General features: G+C 32.2%; 1 long non-coding RNA gene across 1 annotated transcript; it reads left to right on the top strand.

Moving 5' to 3' along the window:
* Positions 1 to 71: 71 nt before the first annotated feature.
* Positions 72 to 789, top strand: LOC130589592 (uncharacterized). The gene is made up of 2 exons (XR_008967133.1): positions 72 to 217; positions 586 to 789. It is a non-coding gene; the product is annotated as an uncharacterized LOC130589592 (long non-coding RNA).
* The last annotated feature ends 11946 nt before the right edge of the window (positions 790 to 12735 follow it).

Here is a 12735-nt window from a genome sequence, read left to right as displayed (position 1 = left end):
AGCACAGGAATTTTCCCTTCAAAGTTTCTCTCTCTCCTCTGGTCAAAAAAAATAGTTTCTCTCTCTCCTCTGAATTCTCTGTCTCTCTCCTCTCCTCTCCTCTGAATTCTCCGTCTCTCTCCTCCTCAAATCTCCATTGTTCCCGTTCCTTGGTGGAAGTTTTCGAAGGAATTTGGGTCGAAAATCTTGTTGTTGAAATTCTGCTATTGAAGGAAAGGTAAATTTGTATTTTTAACAAATTTTTTTAAGGATTTGTATTGTTTATGCGAATTTCAAGTGTTTTATGCGCTTGAATTATGTGGGTTTGGGGTTTGTAATTTTGGGGGTTTTGGGTTGAATTTAATGGGTTTTGGGATAGGTTGATTTTTCGTTTTTTGCTTTGTTTTTCGTTCAATTTTGTATGATTATTTTCGGCAATTTGGTGGTGTGATTATGAAATTTCTGGGCTTGAATTATGAATGTGTTTATGCGAATTTGGTGGTGGGTTTATGCGAATTTCTGGGCTTGAATTATGAATGTGTTTATGCGAATTTCTGGGTTTGAATTGTATGAAATTTGGTTCTAATTTTTCTTTTTTTTAATCAGGTCGTGCGCGTGGCGAGGGAGCTGGAGTGCGGCGAGGGAGCTGGGATTTTAGTTTTTAGTTTTTATTTTTTGATGAACAATTAATATAGTTAATTCAAGTTTTTTTTGTGTAAATTTTAGTTTTTAGATTTTATTCTTTCTTTTGATTTCTTGTATCAAAATTCATCAAATTATTAATAAAAATATATTATTAATTTACTATTATTTATTTTTTTTTACGACAATGTTGTTTATTTGCTTAACATTAAATTGTAACTACTTGAAATTGGCAACTTAGTTGCTAATTTCTTTTTTTAAAATTTCTTTTAATGTCATTTGCGATCAGATTTTTGGTCGTAGATGACAACTAATTGTGACGAGATCTAAATCTAGTCGCAAAAGAACAATTACGACCAAGCCTTTTACAATCGCTGACGACCACACGCGTTTCTGGTCGTAAAAGACTTTTTACGACCAGATTTGAGCCTTTTGCGACGAGAAATCTGGTCGTAATTGGCCGTTTTTCTTGTAGTGATGACAGGATGACGAAGTGAGAAATGGAAATAAGAGGAAAAGAAAATGTTCGAAAATAGTGGGTAATAAGGTAAATGTTGTATGATTTGAAAAGTTGTATAATAATTTTTTGAAATGTAATTGTAAATAATGAAGTGTGGTTGGAAGTTAATATATTTTGGTGATCAAAGTTCTTTTGGTACAATGAAGTACTCGTTTTTGTAAATTGTCAATGAAATACTTCATTTTGTAAATTGTCAATGAAGTATTCGGCTTTGTAAATTGTCAATGAAGTACTCGATTTGCTATACTCGAGTACAATGAAGTACTCGATTTTGTAAATTGTCAATGATCGGACAATATTGAATACTTCCTCCGTTTCTAAATAAGTGCAACATTTGCATAGTGTTTACTATTCACAGTTTAAACTTTAATTAGCTTTAGTGATTTACATTTTAGGAAAAACATAGTTATGTGGGATCTTGTTAGATTCGTTTGAATGTGAATTTTTTTAATATCAACTTTTTATAATTTTTACTTATTGATAATTGAAGATATTAATGGTTAAAATAATGCATTGGCAAACGTGAAAACAAGAAGCGTTGCACTTATTTAGAAATAGAGGAAGTATATCTTTGCGTATTTTATGTTATGATATGATTCATCAAACATTTGATATGATTAATCAAATATGGGACATGATTCACATGCCAACTGATATGAAAATACCACATAATTAATAATCTCTAATTAATTGTATGCAATAACATGTTTACTATATTCAAAGTTCATTTTTTAAGTTACAAAAGTTATCGTAAACTCGTATTCGATAAAAAAAACTTAAGATGCACTAAAGAATAATCGTGTGTTGGTATTTTAATTTACAACTATAGTGTGTCTATGCTCATATGATAATAACGTATCAAGTTCAATCGATAATAGTCACATTTAAACTCGTTAAGTTCAATCGATAATAGTGAAATTTAAACTCGTTTAGTCGATAATAGTCACATCTAAACTCGTTCATTCGATAATAGTCACATCCAAACTCGTTCATTCGGTAGTAGTCATTTTAAAATTGATATAGAAGAATTGTGATAAATGAAAAAAAGCATACAAAGGGTTATTTATAAGCATTTGATAAAATAATACCATTAAATGTTGGTTGAATATTTTTGTATTAGTCTAGTTAAATAATCCATACATATATAACATATGTAAAGTAAATATCATAGTCATGTATTTCACGACTTAACATACCAACTCCTTATTCCATTTACGGCTTATTATTGGAATAAAGTAAATTAAGTAGTAATATTTATGCGATTATTTATTATATTTATTCATACTTTTATAATAGTTACATTTATTTATCTTATTATAAATGTTCAAAATAAGTAAGAACATAATATATATGATTGAATGATGTTCTGATATGATTCAATTAATGATGGATATAATTTCACCCCACTCTGATATGAGTTATGATAGGAAATTGTATGGTTGTTACGGATATGCATTAGCTACCTTTACAATGACATGAAACACTCCCTAGCAACTAATTGTTACGTATCAGCAACTAATTGTTACTTATTAGCTACTAATTCTTACTTATTAGCTACTAATTGTTACTTATTAGCTACTAATTGTTACTTATTAGTAAGTAATTGTTAATTCTTATTTTCATATGAGTTTAATATAAGTGATATGAGTTAAAATACGTAAGGTGTTACTTATTAGTTACCTTAGCAATTAAGTGAAACACGTCTTAGCTACTAGTTTAATAAACTAATAACCATATAATATATTAAGCGAATCAGATTAGTAATTGAGTAAAATAAGATCCCTTCATATAATAAAGCGAGTGAGTAGTCATATCAAAATTTCAATTACACATATCACAAGCTGACTTAGGGCCTGTTCTCCCCAACTTATTTTCAGTTCAGTTCAGTTCATTTCAGCTCCAATAAGTTCAGTTCAGTTCAGTTCAGCTCAGCTCAGCTCCATTCTTTTATAATCATTTTGTTAAATATTATTATTATGTTGGTATAATTTATTTTACTAATTACTCTTATTATTATTATTATTATTATTATTATTATTATTATTATCATCATTATCATTATCATTTTTATTATTATTATTATTATTATTATTATTGTTGTTGTTGTTGTTTCTATATATTATTTTTTTTATTATACCTTTACTCATTATTATTACTATTATTATTAGGAGGAACATGGTTTAGGTCAAAGCACAAATAAACCCACTTTTTTTAGCCCATAAACCAATCAAATCGCGTCAAGACGTTTTATGATGTAATTTTCGCGGTCCAACCCAATCATTATTTTTATTACTAAATATTTTTTATATTATTAAATCTAATTATAAAAATAGTAATATTAATTTACTTCTTAGATATTATTGTTATTATATATCATCATCAAGTATTAATATATTAATACAAATAATATAAAATAATTATTATTAATTATCATTATTATCATTAATTATCATTATTATCATTAATTATTATTATTATTAATTTATGATTATCAATATTATTTATTTATAACTATCATTTAAAAATATCCAAAATATTATTCTTATTATTATTCATTATTATTACTTATCATTATAATTATTATTTAATATTCATATTATTATTGTTTAAAATATTATTTATATATTTGTTACATTCAATTTAATTCAATTTAATTTAATTCAGTTCAGTTCAGTTCAGCTCCAATTAGTTCAATTCAGTTCAGTTCAACTCCAATAAGTTCAGTTCAGTTGTTTTATGCCGAAGAGAACAGACTCTTAGTCATATTATAGCATGAAATTTATATGAGATTGTAAGTGAATCGCGTCACTAATTGGAGCCTTTATAAAAAAATAAATAGTAAATCACAACATTATCATATCACAAGTTGATGGACTCATATCAAAAAGTGGTTGAATTTTATCACAGATTGAGTGAATCATATCTTATATTTAGTGAATCATATCACAAATTGAGGGATCTTTTTTTTTAAAAAAATATTTAGTGAACTACAAGTTTACTAAATGTATCATATCAATATCCAAAAAACGCTTGAATCTTATCACAAGCGAGTGAAACATATCACATTATGAGAGAATCAAAATAAGAGTTAAGTACCTTATGACAGATTGAGGAGTTCGTATAAAACCTTATTGAACCATATCACATTATAATAAATTCATACCAAATCGACAAATAAGTCCAAATCTTGAAAAATAAGCTACAATTTCAATATTTAAAAACAACTCTAGTGACCAAAACAAATATTAGAAGACAATAACAGCATGCATACTCACTAGAGCTGTCAAAAAATGACCTGATCTGATAACCCGACCTGAACCTGTAATGACCTGTAACTGACTTGCACCTAAAATTGGCAAAATAGGTCACCTGTAACCTGACCTGCACCCGACCCGATAATAACTGATACCTGCTCTTGACCCGATACTCTATGACCGGAACCTGAACTGATACCCGCCCGAAAAAGACTGATAACTGAAATGATCCGACCTGACAATGACCTGAACTCGATTCGACACCTGACCTGATTAGGACCTGAAACTGATTATAACTCGATGTAACTTGTCATTAACCCGACTTGTTGCGACCTGTTACCTGATTTTACTAGACCTATTGCGTCCCGATACATTATTTTACCCGATTGGTCGATATATATTACCCAATTTTACCGGATTTTACCCGGCTTGTCGATATGTATTTGACCTAATTTTGTTTCTACATGTTACCCGACTTGTTGATTGTTGATAACTCGACTTGTCATTGACTTCACCACATAGTAACAAAAATCATAAACTAACACTACTATAAAAAGGTATATAACTAGATGAACTATTCCAGCATTGATTTTCAATGAAATCTTAAATAACATACAAATTTGAAGCAGCGCCACACAGAATTCATGACCTGTTCCGTGCTCGAAGCGACCCGAAAGTGACCTAAAACCAAGTATGGTACAACCCGATAATTACCAACCTGAAACTGACTCGACCATGACCCAAACCGCTATTGGCCTGACCTAATAAGTATCCGACCCACACATGACCTGAACCTGACAGCACCCGCTACAAACCTGCAATAAACCCGATCCGACACCACATGATAACGAAAGTTGACCTGCCCCGAAATTGACCGCGTCGAACCCGACTGAACCTGAAAGCAGAAATTAACCGAGACAGACCTGACCGAATTACGATCGTTCCCGACCTGCACCCGACCTGTTTGATTTAATGACCTGACACGACCTGACCGAACATTACCTGAAACCTGAGATGACCCAACCTGAACCCGACTCGAGTAACTGAATTGACAACTCTAATACTCACCACTTCCCAAATGGCTGGACCAGTGACTGCTTATGAAAATAAGTAAGAACATAATATGATTGACTAAAATATGATATGATTCAATCAATGATGGATATAATTTCACCCCGCTCTGATATGAATTATGATATGCATTGTATGATTGTTAAGAATTTAAAAAAGTGAACATATTTTTTTAGATCGGGATCGAAAAGATCTTTCCAGAACATAGAATCGGAACGTAAAATCATAAGACCGCAAAATCATAAGATTGTATAAAATCTGGATGGGGACTTTAATAAAAATGGTTATAATAACACTCTTACATGTATTATTTATTACATATTAATTGGATTACTATTAAACTATATTTTTTTTTCACGACTTAACTGAGTAATATGAATCCTTATTTCTTTGAATGCCTTATTTTAATTAATTAATTAACTTGAAATAAACATATTAGTCCTTTGAACGCTTAACTTGAATAATCATATTACTCCTTTCACGGTTTATAATTAAAATAAAGAAATGCAAGTATAATGTAGTAATATTTTTTTCTTTTGATTTAGGTCTTTTTATAACAATTGGAGTAATGAGATAATGTTTCTTTGATTTGAGTCTTTTTATAACAATTAGAGTAATGAGATAATAGTTCCCTCCGTTTTTTTTCAATTTATACATTGTTGTATGCACAACAATTTAGACATTGACTAATAACTAAAAGAGATATTACTTTTTGATGGGCTAAGGACCCCAACTAATAGAAGTTTAAACAATGTAACAATTAAAAATAAAAGAATATTTAAGGAAATGTAACAATTAAAAAAAATGGAGGAAGTATTAGCTACTCATTATTACTTATTACTTATTAGCTACTAATTGTTACTTTTTATCTAACAATTGTTACTTCTTATCTACTAATTATATAACTGTTACTTCTAATCTACTAATTATAAAACTATTATTGGATTTATCGTGTTAAATTCAAGAACAGTTTTATAATCTCAGCACTTTGGAGTCCATCCTTTTGACCAATTAATATAACCCTACGGATTATTTAGTGGATTTGACTACGAATTTGACTGCAGTTTATATAAATGTGTTTGGTAACACTTAACTGTTTGATAAAAGCTAATAAGTATTTTAGGGTGTGAAATGACAATTAAAGACATTGATCTTTATTGATTTGTTTTACAACAACAACAACAACAACAACAACAACAACAACAACAACAACAACAGCAACAACAACAACAACAACAGCAACAGCAACAACAGTAACAACAACAGCAACAACAGCAACAACAAGCAACAACACACAACAACAACAACAACAAACAGCACGCAAGCAGCAGCAGCAGCAGCAGCAACAACAACAACAACAACAACAACAACAACAACAACAACAACAACAACAACAACAACAACAATAATAACCAACACCAAATTACATAACCCCATTCTCTCCTATTTCTTTTTCACTTCCATCCCACAAAATGCTAAAACTAATCTGGTGCACCATCTCATTATCATCATCCTCAATGGTTTATCAAGAATTATCATCATCAATTATCATCATCATCCTCAATCGTTTATCAATAATAATCATCATCAAGTATTATCATCATCATCAATACGATTGTATGCTGGATTTTAGCTTTTACTACTTCTGGTTTTCTCTGTCCTCTGTCCTCCTTGTAATTTACCACTTCTTGTTTTCTCTGTCCTCTGTCCTTGCAATTACATTTCAGCCCCTTCTTTTCCTTTTTTCTATCATGCTGGATTTTACCACTTCACCCTTCACTGTTAAACTAAATAACATAAAATACCCGGTATGGGCAACTACCTCCCCATACCGGGTATTGGGTGATACTTTCTCTGCTTTTGATAGTTGCTACTTGCTACTATTTGGAAAATGATGGTTAAAAAATGATGGTGGTTAAAGCTTTAGGATTTTTAAAAAAAAGATGGTTAAAATAGATTTTTTGAATAATGTCACAAATTGAAATGGTAGAACTGTAAACAAAAAGGTCTTTTTTTTTTAGATTTAAATTTTTTATATTTGATATTTTCAAACTATTAATAATTTGGTAACTGTTATCTTTTAACGGATTATGTCTTAGTAGCCATCAAGTGGGTAGACTTTTGTATTTCTTCCCCGAGTTTTTGTAAATTTTTTCAGTGTGTCTTGCATACAACAGGCCACACGCGAAATTATAGGTGTGGCCGAGCAGGAGTCACCTTGTTAGCCCGTCAGCTCATTTCCAAAAGGTCATATATCACTTGTTTATCATCGGAATCGAGCTTTTGACCGAGGTTGGAAAGCTATCGAGCCAAATTTTCATCTCCAACTTGAATCTTCTTAAAATATTAAGTGTGTTGTGAGATATGACCTTTTGAAATTGACCCTTATGCACAAACCCTTACAAATAAATGGAGTTACTCGTAGGAGTTACTTGTATGAATATGTGGTTACTCTTAGCAATAAAAAGATGTTACTCTTATAAACAAATGTGGTTAATTTTATTACAACAGGGAATACTAATCAGTTTACTTTTATGAATGAATGAGGTTACTCGTATGAAGAAGATGGGTTACTTGTGTGAACAATTGGGGTTACTTGATTAAATAGGGTCATAGTATGATTAAATAAGGTTAATACTGTGAACTAGTAAGGTTACTCATATGAAAAAATAAGGTTACTTTTGTAAACAATGGAGGTTACTAGTTTGATTAAATAGGATCGTCTTATTATTTAATTCAGTGAGGTTACTTATATGAAAAAATGGGGTTAGTTTAGTGAACATTTGGGGTTACTTGTATGAATAAATGGGAGTTACTCCTACGATTAAATAGCACCATCGTATGATCAAATGCGGTTATTCTTATGAACGAATGAGGCTACTCGTATCAATAAATGGGGTTGCTCTTATGAATGAATGGGGTTACTTATATGAACAAAATAAGATTACTCATATGATTAAATGGGGTTATTGGTATGAACAAATGAGGTTAGTATGGATAAATTAGGTTATTCATAATGTAAAACTAGGGTACTCATATGACTAAAATAGGTTACTCATAGGATTGAATTAGGTTACTCATGTGATTAAAATAGGTTGCTTGATCATAGAATTAAACAAGGTTACTCCTAAAAAATAAACGAGGCAACTGCAAAATATAAATAGGGCTACTGATATAATATTTTAAGATTACGCGTAATAATAAAAGGGGTTACTCTTATCAACAAAGACGGGTTACTTATGTAAATAAAATGAGGTTACTCATATGATTAAATGGAGTTACGGGTATGAACAAATGAGGCTACTCATAAGGTTAAACTAGATATGATTAAAGTAGGTTACTCATAGGATTAAATTAGGTTACTCAAAGGATTAAATTAGGTTACTCATACAAATATTTTAAGGTGGGTTACTCTTGTCAACAAAATCGGGTTACTCATACAAATACATGGGATTTTTTCATTGTATTCTCAACTCTTCTCCATTAATAATTAATCAACATTCAAATTACAAGGCTTAACATACACTACACCACCCCTTAACCGACACTACTCTTTTACTCCAAGCTACTCTTTTTGCATACCTAAACTCTTGCAACAGTTTTACCATTCTCATTAATTTCAATTATTTCAACATCACCACCACCATCATATTTATCATCATCGCCAGCACCTTACAGAAATAAATTGTCCACCATTTCACACTTCAAACCGTAAATTCCTCAAATATCTTGCAACTTTTCACTCTTCACGTACGCGGTACACCTCAAATTCCGCCACTGATTTTTTATCGTTGTATTCAACCCTAACTGGTGAAATCGTATGGTTGGGCTTAACTAAATTCCGCCATCGAACAACAGTAATTTTCATTCAGTTTCAGGCTCTCAACTCCATCAATCGCCGAAAATTTTCTCTTCTGCCACGAAATCGTATCTTCCTTAACAGAGGAGGGAAAGAAGTTAGGATTTTGAGCTTCGAATTTTCATGGAGTTTGATTTCATTTGCGAAATTACTCCAGTTTTTTAGCTTAATGATTTGGTGAGGTTGGAACAAGTGAAGTAGAGAGAAAGGGGAAAGGAGGAGATTGGAGAAGAAAGGAGGAAGAAAAGAGGAACGCATAACAGTGAAAGGCACGTGCGTGCAAAGGGTTATGTTTCTCTATTTGGCTTTATATATGCTCAGATCACACGGAAAGTTATAGATGCGGCCGACCGCATATAAGAATTTGTGAATTTTTTCTACATTAAGAGAGCCTCAAAGTGTGAGTAAAAGTCCAAAGAGAGAAAGAGGAAGAAGGTGAGAATTGGTGGGTGAGTAGTAAAAGAGAGGACTTGTATTTTGGACAAAAGCAATAGGAATAAAGAAAAGTAAGAAGAAGGAATGTTGCTATATATATTGTTAGAATTCCGAAAACTAAAATAATGGTAGAAAGGTCATGTTGTGTTTCTAACAAAATTTGTTACAAAGTTAACATTATCTCAGAGTTACCCTTGAGGTTAGGCATAATATTCAAAAACACCCTTATTCGATTTAGAAATTTACAAATTAATTTTTAAGAGTACCTCTGAAGATTAATGCACTTGAATCTATGTTTATATTGAGTAATGTGTCAAACCTTAGGGGTATTTGAGGGATTTCAAAATGAAAGTATTTTGAGAATTATGTCAAAACTGAGGTGTACATCAGGAAATTTTCTAAAAAAAAAAACGAAAGGTATGTATTTCAAAGATGTGCTATAAGAAAGGTAGTTAACCCCAACCATTCGCAAGTTTTGTTACAATTGGGAATTACTTAGTGAATGTAAGGCGAAGATGGTATACATGTTGTATTATACAAAAGGTGCACACGGATTACAATGCAGGAAAATAAGAACAAAACACATACACGAATACAACACTAAGAAGGAAATGAATATTCGATTCAATAAAATGAATGTTAAGTTCAAAAGGAGAACATTTGTATTTTTTTTAATAAGGGGATGCAACTATAAAATATTCTTTCACCTAAGACACAACTATAAAAGTCACTATTTTTTTTTTTAAAAAAAATATTAGTATTTATTTACAAAAGGGGCAATCTTTTGAACATAAAAAGTTCCTCGAACGACCCATTAATGTTAGTTTCGAATGTTTATATGTACCAGTACATGGGTATGTGGGTCACGTTAAAGTCTAAAAAATATGTAACATACTCGTTTTTAAATTAAGACTAGGGCGCTTCAAATCCATTGTGTCTCAAAAACATAGACCCATACCTTAAAATAATAAGTGCAGTACAACCAGGTTTAGTTGGGTAGAGAATCTATGTCCATTTCTAGGTTGAACTACTCATTTGGGACTTGGGAGTAAGAAGGAAAAATAAGAGAATTATCACTCTCAAAGAGTCCTTAATTGAGTTTAACCTCAAGAATTTGGCGTGTGGAACAAGTTGCGGCGGTCTATCAAAGGATCCCGCAAGCACAGGCTATGGCCTGCGGGGTAGCACAGAATAAGGCTAGCCGGGCACGACCACTTACGGGGGCGTGTTATGTTGCAAGCTTGCAACTAAAACAATAAAATGATACTTATCTATTGAAGCGTGAACGGAGAGCAGTTTGTCGTGACGTGGATGACCACTGTCCTAAAAGATGATTTTGCGCTAACCGGTGCAGTAGAAACCAAGCGATTGTTCTCTAGGATTAGCACAACTCCAAATTATATGTGCACTCACACACCTCGGATGGAGATCAGAAAATTGCCCAAAAACCAGAGAACCTTTTTTTGGAGAAGTTTTTAAGAAAGTTATTTTTTTTAATATCTTTTGACTGAAGAGAAACAACCTTTTAAGAAGACTCCAACGAGAAAAACGGAAGGATAAATATAATAAATGAGAATCAATTAGACTCCAGAAATCTTGCCAGCAACGAGTACAGAATACGGTAATAATCGCAATCCGAGATTCTGGTGATTTACGACAAAACAAAAGAAGGAAATCTAAAATGGACCACTTACGGGGGCTGTTATGTTGCAAGCTTGCAACTAAAACAATAAAATGATACTTATCTATTGAAGCGTGAACGGAGAGCAGTTTGTCGTGACGTGGATGACCACTGTCCTAAAAGATGATTTTGCGCTAACCCGGTGCAGTAGAAACCAAGCGATTGTCCTCTAGGATTAGCACAACTCCAAATTATATGTGCACTCACACACCTCGGATGGAGATCAGAAAGTTGCCCAAAAACCAGAGAACATTTTTCTGGAGAAGTTTTTAAGAAAGTTATTTTTTTTTTAATATCTTTTGACTGAAGAGAAACAACCTTTTAAGAAGACTCCAACGAGAAAAACGGAAGGATAAATATAATAAATGAGAATCAATTAGACTCCAGAAATCTTGCCAGCAACGAGTACAGAATACGGTAATAATCGCAATCCGAGATTCTGGTGATTTACGACAAAACAAAAGAAGGAAATCTAAAATGGACCACAGACCCACAACCCACGCCACGCTTGCCACGAGCTCGAGCCCGGCCCGGCCGGCGCGCGTGTGGTGCATCCATCCATCTAACACTCTATCTAACAAAGAAGTGCTAAGGAACTCCTACTAATGAACAAGGTGAAGCAAAACTATTTTTCCAATGTGGGACAAGAGCCTTTTACTTTATTTTTTCCACTCCTCACTTTGAGGTTTTTCTTTTAGAGTAATTGTTGAACTTCCAACAATCCCCCACAGGTTCAACAAGAGATAAAAGAAAAGGAATGAAAGAAAAAGAAAACTGGCTTTGGGCAAAACAAAACAATTGAATTAGTGTCAATGTCTTTGCGACTTGAATTAACACTTAGTGCTTTTAAGCTAGGATCTCTTTCCTATCACTAGTAGAATAATTGCTTATTGTTGCAGTGATATTGCTGTGGTTACCCATACGCAGCAATATATCACATAAAAGAAAAGGAAAAATATAAAACAACCATATTGCTGCGGTTTTGGCCGAAAACCGCAGCAATATGGTTTCAACGAAAAATTTTTGAATTTTTTTTTTACCATTTGACCAAATATATTGTTGCGGTTTCTGACAGGAACCGCAGCAATGTATTGAAATAATATTAAAAAAAATATTATTTTAGTCTATTGTTGCGGTTCCTTCTAAAAACCGCAGCAATAGGATCATTCTGGTTTAATAAAATAGGCGTCGTTTTATTCCTCACTTCCACTTTTATTTTCACAGTAACACTCCCCACCCTCTCTAAATATCCTTCCTCCTTTATCTCTCCTCAGTCCTCACCATCTCTTCACTT

The sequence above is a fragment of the Beta vulgaris genome, chromosome 7, assembly GCF_026745355.1.
Source record: "Beta vulgaris subsp. vulgaris cultivar EL10 chromosome 7, EL10.2, whole genome shotgun sequence".
Lineage (NCBI taxonomy): Eukaryota > Viridiplantae > Streptophyta > Magnoliopsida > Caryophyllales > Amaranthaceae > Beta > Beta vulgaris.
This window is presented reverse-complemented; position numbering and strand designations above follow the sequence as displayed.